This window comes from Pogonomyrmex barbatus, unplaced genomic scaffold, assembly GCF_055798465.1.
Source record: "Pogonomyrmex barbatus isolate J1 unplaced genomic scaffold, ASM5579846v1 scaffold5, whole genome shotgun sequence".
Lineage (NCBI taxonomy): Eukaryota > Metazoa > Arthropoda > Insecta > Hymenoptera > Formicidae > Pogonomyrmex > Pogonomyrmex barbatus.
Window position 1 is genome coordinate 2,003,116 of NW_028297149.1, and position 9,039 is coordinate 2,012,154.

Genomic DNA, 9,039 nt, shown 5'->3' on the forward strand with positions numbered 1-9,039 from the left:
CGCAGTGTCGCCGATGTTCCAGGATGCGTTGGTGCCTGGATGTCTCGCTGTCCTCCCAGTCGGGAAGTCCGCTCTGTGCTAGTCCTGGCGGCGGGGGTAGGCCTCCCCGCGGTGATGGCTGTCAGCAGGTTGCTCGGGCACGGGCGGATACGGCTGCGAGATCGGCGGCGGTGCAGAGGCGGCTGCGACGTGGTGGCGGAGTCCTGGTCCTTGGATGGCGTACTCCTGCGTCGTCTCCGTGGCGTGGCTTTCCTCCGGAGTCGGAGGCAGCGGCTCGTTCAGTTGCCTCTCGGCAGGGATGCCGGGAGTCTCGCTCAACGGCGTGTACGGCCGCTGAGGAGAGCTCAGGCGAGAGGAGGCACGGCGTGCACGGCCGCGTCGGAGGGTTGAGGAGTCCCTCTATGGCGTGAACGGCCACCGAGGGGAGAGACGACCTATTAGTGGTCGGTAACGCCAGCCCCAAAAAGGCTGTATAATTGACCGCAAGCGGTTGGACCTCAGCGCTACTTAAGCCGTGTACGGGCCCCAGTGCGCACTGAGGGGTAGTGTTGATCGATGGTGCTAGCCGCTCTTATATAGCGGTGATGTTGCTTTCCGCGCACGAGTAGATGATTGACCGGTTGGCCATCTCGTGGCGAGCGCGTGAATCATTCTCGTGCGCGGGCGGGTCCACTGCTTTCCGCGCACGAGCAGACGGTCGAACGGCTGGCCATCTCGTGGCGAGCGTGTGAGTCATTTCCGTGCGCGGGCCCACGGTGTCGGCGCGTGGCAGCGCGGCGGCGCGCGCCGGCGTGCTCGTCGCTGGGCTAGAGAGGCGGTGACCGCCACAGTATAAATAATAATATAATAATATAATAATAATATAAATATGTGATTGGTTTGTAAATCATGAAGAAATTACGCGAAATCAGATGAACAAAAAATAAGAAAGATATTATTTACAATAAATTATTTAATAAATAATAAAAATTTAATCAATAAAAAGTTTATACACACACACACACACACACACACACGCACGCACACACGCACGCACACACATACACACGCGCGCGCGCGCGCGCTCACACACACACACACACACACACACACACACACACGTACATATATGTATTGTATACATATATGTATATATATTGTATGTCTTAAAAATTATATTAATTTGTAATATCATTTTAAACTTTTTATTGACCTTGTTAAATTTTCATTATTTATTAAATAATTTATTGTAAATAATAACTTTCTTATTTTTTCATTCTGATTTCACGCAAATTTCTTCATGATTTACAGATATCACATATTTACATCATTTATAGAAATTATAGAAATATAAATATCTCAATTAACCAATCAACCAATTCTTTCATTAGAATTAACCAATGACTTTAGTCGTTAAATTTGTCGATAAATGCGGTTGATTAATTACAAGGGGATAATAAAAGTATTAAGCTTATCGATGATGATAAAGGTTATTTTAAAATAAGCTAAATTTAGATGTTAAAAGTTTATTTCTCATGTATAATTTTTAATTAAATTCTTGTAATATTAAAACGTTTAATTTGAATTGATAATTGTGATCTATTACTTAAAATATATTTTAAAATTAAAATTTAATAAAATATATATATATGTATGTGTGTGTGTGTGTGTATATGTGTGTGTGTGTGTGTGTGTGTTTTATTAAAATATATATAAATATTTTGTATATTATATGAGAAACTGCAAATTTTGCGCAGAAATGCGGAAAGGTTGCGTGAAAATTGCAGAAAAGTTGCTATGAAAGTGCGGAATGATTGTGGATATGTGCGAAAAAGTTGCAGAATGGTTGCAGAAAAGTTGCAGAATGCTTGTGAAAAAAGTGCAAAGATATACAAAAAGATTGTGAAAGAGTTGCGGAATAGTTGCAAAATAATTGCAGAATGGTTACGAAAGAGTTGCGGAAGAGGTGCGATGATATGCGGAAAGATTGTGAAAGAGTTATAGAATGGTTACGGAAGAGTTGTGGAAAGAGAATTGCGAGAATTGCGGAATGACTGTAAAGATATATGGAAAGATTACGGGATAGTTACAGAAGAGTTGCGGAAGAGATGCAAAGATATATGGAAAGATTGTAGAAAAATTTCGGAGTGATTGTGGAATGGTTGCGGAAAGGTTGCGGAATATTTGCGGAAGAGATGCAAAGATACATAGAAAGTTTGCAGAAAGATTATGAGAAAATTGTGAAATGGTTACGGAGATGTGTGGGGAAAATGCGAAAGAGTTTCGGATTGCGGAGTGCTCGCAAAAATATATGAAATGGTTACGGAAAAGGTACGATAATATGTGGAAAGATTGTGGAAGAGTTGCGGAATAATTGCGGAATAGTTGCGAAAGAATTGCGGAATTGTTGCAGAGATATACGGAAATTATGAGAAAGTTTTGGAATGGTTGTAGAGATATGCGGAAAGATTGCGAAAAAGTTGCGGAATGGTTGCAGAGGTATGCGGAGATATTCGGAGAGGTTACAGAAAGAGAGAAAATATACGGATATGTTACGGAGGATTGCGGAATGATTGCAGAAGTATGTGCAAAAGTTGCGAGACTGATACGGAGATATCCGGAGAAGTTACAGGAAGAGAGAAAATATATAGAAAAACTGCGAAATGGCCGTGAAATTATATAACATTCATATTTCGCGTCAAGAATTTCATCGCCGCCGCCGCGTATTGTTGAAAATTGCAAGCATAGCCCATACGGAAGGCGACGACAATAATAACGTTTCTTAAAAGTAAATTTCTAGGTATTGGACTTTGGATCGTAATATCTCCGCTCATGCGACATGGAGAAAAAACTAAAAACATTTTTATTATATAATTCGAACTTAAGCTATCGATTGCGCCTATTTAGAAATTGATCAGTTCAGCCGTTACTGAGATTCGATAATCTTGATGATCAGCCATTCATTAATGGTCAGCGGCTCGTAAAGAGACACGGGCGGTCTTACGCTCGTGAAGTACTGGCGCTCACACTTGGCGACGAGCCACAACTTCTCTCAATAGCAGGTAGGAAACAATTAAAACATAAAAGTAGGCTTTATGATCTTCTTCGAATCGATACCGAAATTGGTATAAATGATTACTGCAGTTACCTGTTGAACATGGTTATACTCCTAAATATAAACAATTATCTGATCACGTTTTGAAAATTATACGAGCCGATCTCAAAGATGTTACTCTTATAATAATTGAATGAAGTGTCAATGATATCGAATTTGATTTTAATGTATATACATTTACATTTGACTATCTGAAATATTCGATACTACTGACTGTGATGATGAATAGTTTGATCAAAAGCATATTCTTTTATTTGGAGATTTACCTCTTGTACAAGGATCCTGCTTTTTACACAATTATCAGAAAAAATTCTAAATATCTTGGTTCTTTAAGTGCTGCTAATCTATGGACAACTTTATTTGACTATGACTATTGACGAATTGACGATCAATATGCGCCGGACAACAAGGAGACGGATCTTACGTGAATTATTCTCAAGAATTCATGTTGGCTTATTAACAAAATCTGATTGTGAGATTTTCGAAAAAAGAAAAGTATCTTTTAAGAATGAATCTTTTTGAAGAAAGATTAAACGAATTGTGTGATTTTATATTTAATAATTTGCCTTCTGATACCATTTATTGTCTACTTGTCATATGTGTGACGTTCTTAATACAATGTTAAATCTTATTGCTTCAAAAGAAATATTATTAATAGCTGAGAATACAGTTGATTGTATTTCATACATGAAAAAAAGGGTAACAAAGATATTGACAGGTAACAATGATGATAATACTAGATAGCTGGACTTTCAAAACAAATTATAATTAAAATTGGAACGAAAGTTATGATAAGTCGCTAGCAATATCGATGCTAGTTTGGGTCTTGTAAAGGGTACAATAGCTACAGTCATTTCAGTTGTATAGGATACAACTACTAACTATATAGAAAAGTTATACTATATAGCTTATATAGTTATACTATATAACTATATAGTAAAACTTCTTTTACTATCTAGTTTGGAGTATTTTGTTGAAAGAATGAGTGTTAAGTTTCAAGTGATGGATAGAGCATATGTTATTAGAAAATAATTTCCATTATCCTTGAATTATGATATCACCATTCATAAAAGCCAGGGATTAAGTTTGCAAAATGTTATTATGGATATGAGTAACTCCATATTTAATTGCGGTGAGGTTTATGTTGCTTTATCTCGAGTAACGTCTCTGGATTGGATTGCATTTAATTAATTTTGACCCTTCATCCATATTTGGTAGTGAAGAAGCTATTATAGAATATAATCGGTTAAAACGAATACATAATTCAGAATTCAGAAATGATTACTATTTCAAAGGAGCGTTATCGTAAAGTTAAAGACGTTCTATGGATATTATTGAAAACAATTACTTCTGTTCAAGAGTCAGATCAAAAGACTCCCTCAAAAAGTACTAATTGGATTATACTACTGATCAAATATAAACGAGATTTTTGTTATAGAGTGAAAAATCTTTATTTATTCTTCAAAATCAAATTCGTCGCCTTCAAAATAATCCTCTCCCGACGTAATACACTTATGCCAACGCTTTTTCCAATCCTCCAAACTTCACTCTGAAAACTCTTCTTCCGGAATGGCCTTCAATACCTTCTTCGTTTCGGCTTGTATCTCCTCAATCGATTCAAAACGGTGTCCCCGGAACGGTCTTTTGAGTTTACTGAATAACCAGAAGTCACACGGTGCTAAATCAGACGAATACGGTGGTTGTGGAACGATATGGGTCGAGTTTTTGGCGAAATGGTCACGAAGAACCAGTGCAGTGTGAGATGGCGCATTATCGTGGTGCAAAAATTATGAATTGTCTGCCCATAAATCTGGCCTCTTGAGGCGAATAGCTTCACGCAAACGACGCATAACACTCAAATAATATTCCTTATTGACAGTGTGGCCCGGCGGAAGGAATTCATAATGCACCACACCACTATAATCGAAGAAAACTGTTAACAAAATCTTGATTTTTGAATGACTTTGGCGCGATCTTTTTGGTCTTGCCTCACCTTTTGCACGATATTCGCTCGATTGGTCGGTTGTTTCCGGGTCGTACGCATAGATCCAAGTCTCTCCAGTTATCATGCGTTTCATCTTGTCCTGGTAGTCAGAAATCATTGTTTCACATACTTCAACGCAACGCTGTTTTTCAAAAAAATTGAGTGTTTTTGGAACCAAACGAGATTTGACTCTTCTCAAGCACAAATGGTCTTTCAAAATGGTCTGGACTGATCCAAATGAAATGTTTACAGTATCGGCAAGTTCTCTAATTGTCAATCAACGATTTTGCAGCACCAAATCCTTGATTTACTTCACGTGTTGTTCATCAGTTGATGTTTTTGGTCGTCTTTGATATGGTTCGTTTTCTATGCTTTCTCGACCATCTTTCAACATTTTATACCAGTCAAATACTCTTGATCTTGATAGAGCCTGGTTACCAAAAGTCTTCTGCAACATTCTGAACGTTTCAGTAGCAGAAATTTCATTTCGCAAACAAAATAAAATACAATTTCTTTGCCCAATAGAATCACACATCGTAAAAATCGAAAAAAATACTTTTGGATATTTTTTTGATATTTTTTACTTTTGGATTCACAAAAACGAGCGTTCACTATTAAACAAATGAAGAGAATGACATGAAATTTCACACAGATGTCAAAGACAGTACTACCAACTTAATCAAAAAATATTTGTCAGAATCGATGAACCCGCGCAGTTTAAATTTAAAAATCTCGTTTATATTTGATCACAGTAGTATATGGGTTTCAAAATATAGATAAGGTTTCATGTTATATAAATGCAGTATTACAATATTATTTGCATTTATAAGTTATCAGAACAGTTGTTAACTTATGATAAACTGTAATTAAATTACTTGCACATCGATACGAATATGGATTAAATAACTTGGATATTTATGAAATATGGAAATCTTTAGGAGAGAATTTTTCGATTGCTATAAAATGAGACGCATTCGAATTTCTTATAGCTTTCTGTACAAAATATGTATTATACACAAAATCTAGTAAATCATCAAGTTATTGCAACTTATCGATGCAATTTCATGTGGTGATACAAAAGTTATTACTAAAAAGTTATTACTAAAATACTACTAAATACTCTTCTTTCCATTTCTATGAACAATGAAAAAAAAAATTTTGATCTTAATGATCTATTAAAAACTATATTTTCATCACATTGGCCAATCGTTTGACAAATCATGTGAACGTTGTAAAAGAAATGACATATTATTTAAAAATAAATTGGTTTTAACGAAAGACATACTTATTATACATTTAATTTCATTTTCTTTAGAGGATGGTAAATTAGTAAAAATACTACATAAATTTAGCTTGTGCGCTGTACTGACAATTAAAATACTAATAGCTAGACAAGTATATAAAGTAATAAATGCTATTTTCATCATGGAACTTGTATCGAAAAGGGTCATTATACGAACATGTATAGAGAAGGAACTTTTAGCACTTGGTTTGAAATTGATGATGCGCAAGTTATAAAAAAGGCAATGGCCTAAAGGTGTTAAAGATTTATACATTATTTCTACAAAAAATAGTTACTAAACATGTACATTAGGCAAAACATCATAATTATATTTAACAAAAATATTGTTTATATAAAAAAAATGTCAATTATATTTATTATATAAAAGGTATCAAGCATAGGCGCGCTTCTCAAACACGACAAAATGCTTAATACTACAAAATGCTGATGATATCATTAAAAAATTATCTTTTTAAAAAAAGGTAAAAAAAAGGGTATCAAGTATAGGAGCGCGCTTGTAAAGAAAAGAAATTGTTATATCAAGTTAAAAAATAGAATCTGACACTATCTTTTATTTTAAAGAAATAGAACCTAAGTGATACGTATTTCTGCATTTTTATTGAAGAATCTTTTCACTCTAATCCATGTGATAGTCGATTTAAAAAAAATTATGTTACGAAATTGCTATATCTAACTCAATTCTAATTGTGATAAAATTAAAAAATAAAATCTAAGTGCTAGTATCTTTATACTCTTTGTATTTATTGAAGAATCTTCCTATTGTAACTCAAGTGGTACTAATTTTAATTAAAAAACAAAAAAATTTGTTTCCACATTCAATTCAATTCAATTCAAATGATATTATTTATATAAAAGATTTGATATCAATAACTGGCGTCAAGTTGTAATCCTACTATATCCTGCTATAAAAATTGCGTTATTCTACTAAACCAAAGTGATTATATGTAACACGATAAAATACATGACATTATTAAAAAATTACTTTTTTAAAAAAGATAAAAAAAGGAGTATCAAGTATAGGGGCGTGTTTGAAAAAAAAAAGAAGAAACTGTTGTACCAAATTAAAAAATAGAATCTAATTGATAATATATCTTTTATCTTAAAAAAATACAACCTAAATGGTACCTCTGTATCGTCATTGAAGAATTTCTTTACTCTAACTCAATATGGTAATAGTTTTAATTCTTTAAAAAAATTATGTTACGAAATTGCCATACCTAACTCAATTCTAGTTGTGATCAAACTAAAAAATAAAATCTAAAAAGGGACCTATCACAACTGTCCGAAACCGATTTGATTCTCCTTGAAATATGTTATTGAACACAAAAATCTAAGAGACACATATTTTTTATATGTGCCCAATCGTTTTAAGGGATGAAACAACCCTTCAAAGACTAATATAGCCTATATTTTTTATTTCCATCGATTATCAACGAAATATATAAAATGAAATGTATAAAATGGTGAAATATATAAAAAAATGTTGTCGCGAGCGCCGAGAACGCAATCACGCTCACCGCTGACAAAGCGGATTGCGGCAAGCGATACTTTATCCGACGAATTATTATTTTACCAAGCGATAGCGATTACCAACGCTACCGCGCAAATATTGTGTAATCGTTCCACGGGAAGCAACTGCTAACCGGGTTGCGCGGCCCTTTCGCGGAAAACCGCCGCGCGACCCAGAAATATACCGCGAACGCTGACGAACATGTTGATGACACGGCAAGGACCGGCCGCCTGGAACAGGATAAAAACGGAAGACCGATACTAGGAGAGGACTCGTCGAGATCCGCCGTGCCATCACGTCTGTCGCGGTCCGAATTAAAAAGGACAATCTGTATCAAGTGTTAATAAAGTTTATTTAGTATCGAACAAAGTGATGAGTGCCTCTTTCCCGCCGACTCCTTGATCGATCCCCGAAACGACCCGCACAACAATGTTTTAGACAAAACTTTTATTATTTCTTATGTACTTTATAACTGTGTATTTAGATTTTTTTAAATTTAATATTTTTAAAACTATCCGCACTCTCCATTATTATTTTTACATAATTTAAATTTTTCCTAAGAATAAAAATTGAAGGGAATTTTATGTCAAATTCAACTGTATATAATAAAGTTATTTTATAAAATCGCATTTTTCAGAAATAACCTGAAAATGTCGCTATATATATTGTTTGTGCTTCTACGTAGCGCTTGCGTGGCAAAATTGTTTTTGCTTTATGTATTAAAAATAATAATAACAATAATACTAATTGTCATTGTTTTTCTTTAATTATACATATAAAAACATTCTTTTTTTATTCATTCTTCATACATTTTATCATTATAATACCTTAAATTTAAAATTATTTTTATTTACTTAATAAAATGCTTTTGCTTTTCTACATTATATATTACAAGTAATAGTGATAATAATATTTATTCGTTTTATTTAATTACATATAACACATTACATATAACACATAATATAATTACATAAAAGCATCTACTTCTTCATTCATTTCTGATATGTTATATTGTTATGGTATCTTAAAATTAAAATTATGTTTGTTCGCTTACGCTTTTATTTCTTTACACTGTATTTCTTTATTTTTATAGACATTAATTTCTAATATATTAACTTAATAACATAGTCATTTGTTCATATATAATA

The 9,039-nt window shown here is 34.2% G+C and overlaps 1 pseudogene; it reads left to right on the forward strand.

The window, feature by feature from the left end:
- Window positions 1-2,295: 2,295 nt before the first annotated feature.
- On the forward strand, window positions 2,296-6,999 carry LOC148935275 (uncharacterized; annotated as a pseudogene).
- The last annotated feature ends 2,040 nt before the right edge of the window (window positions 7,000-9,039 follow it).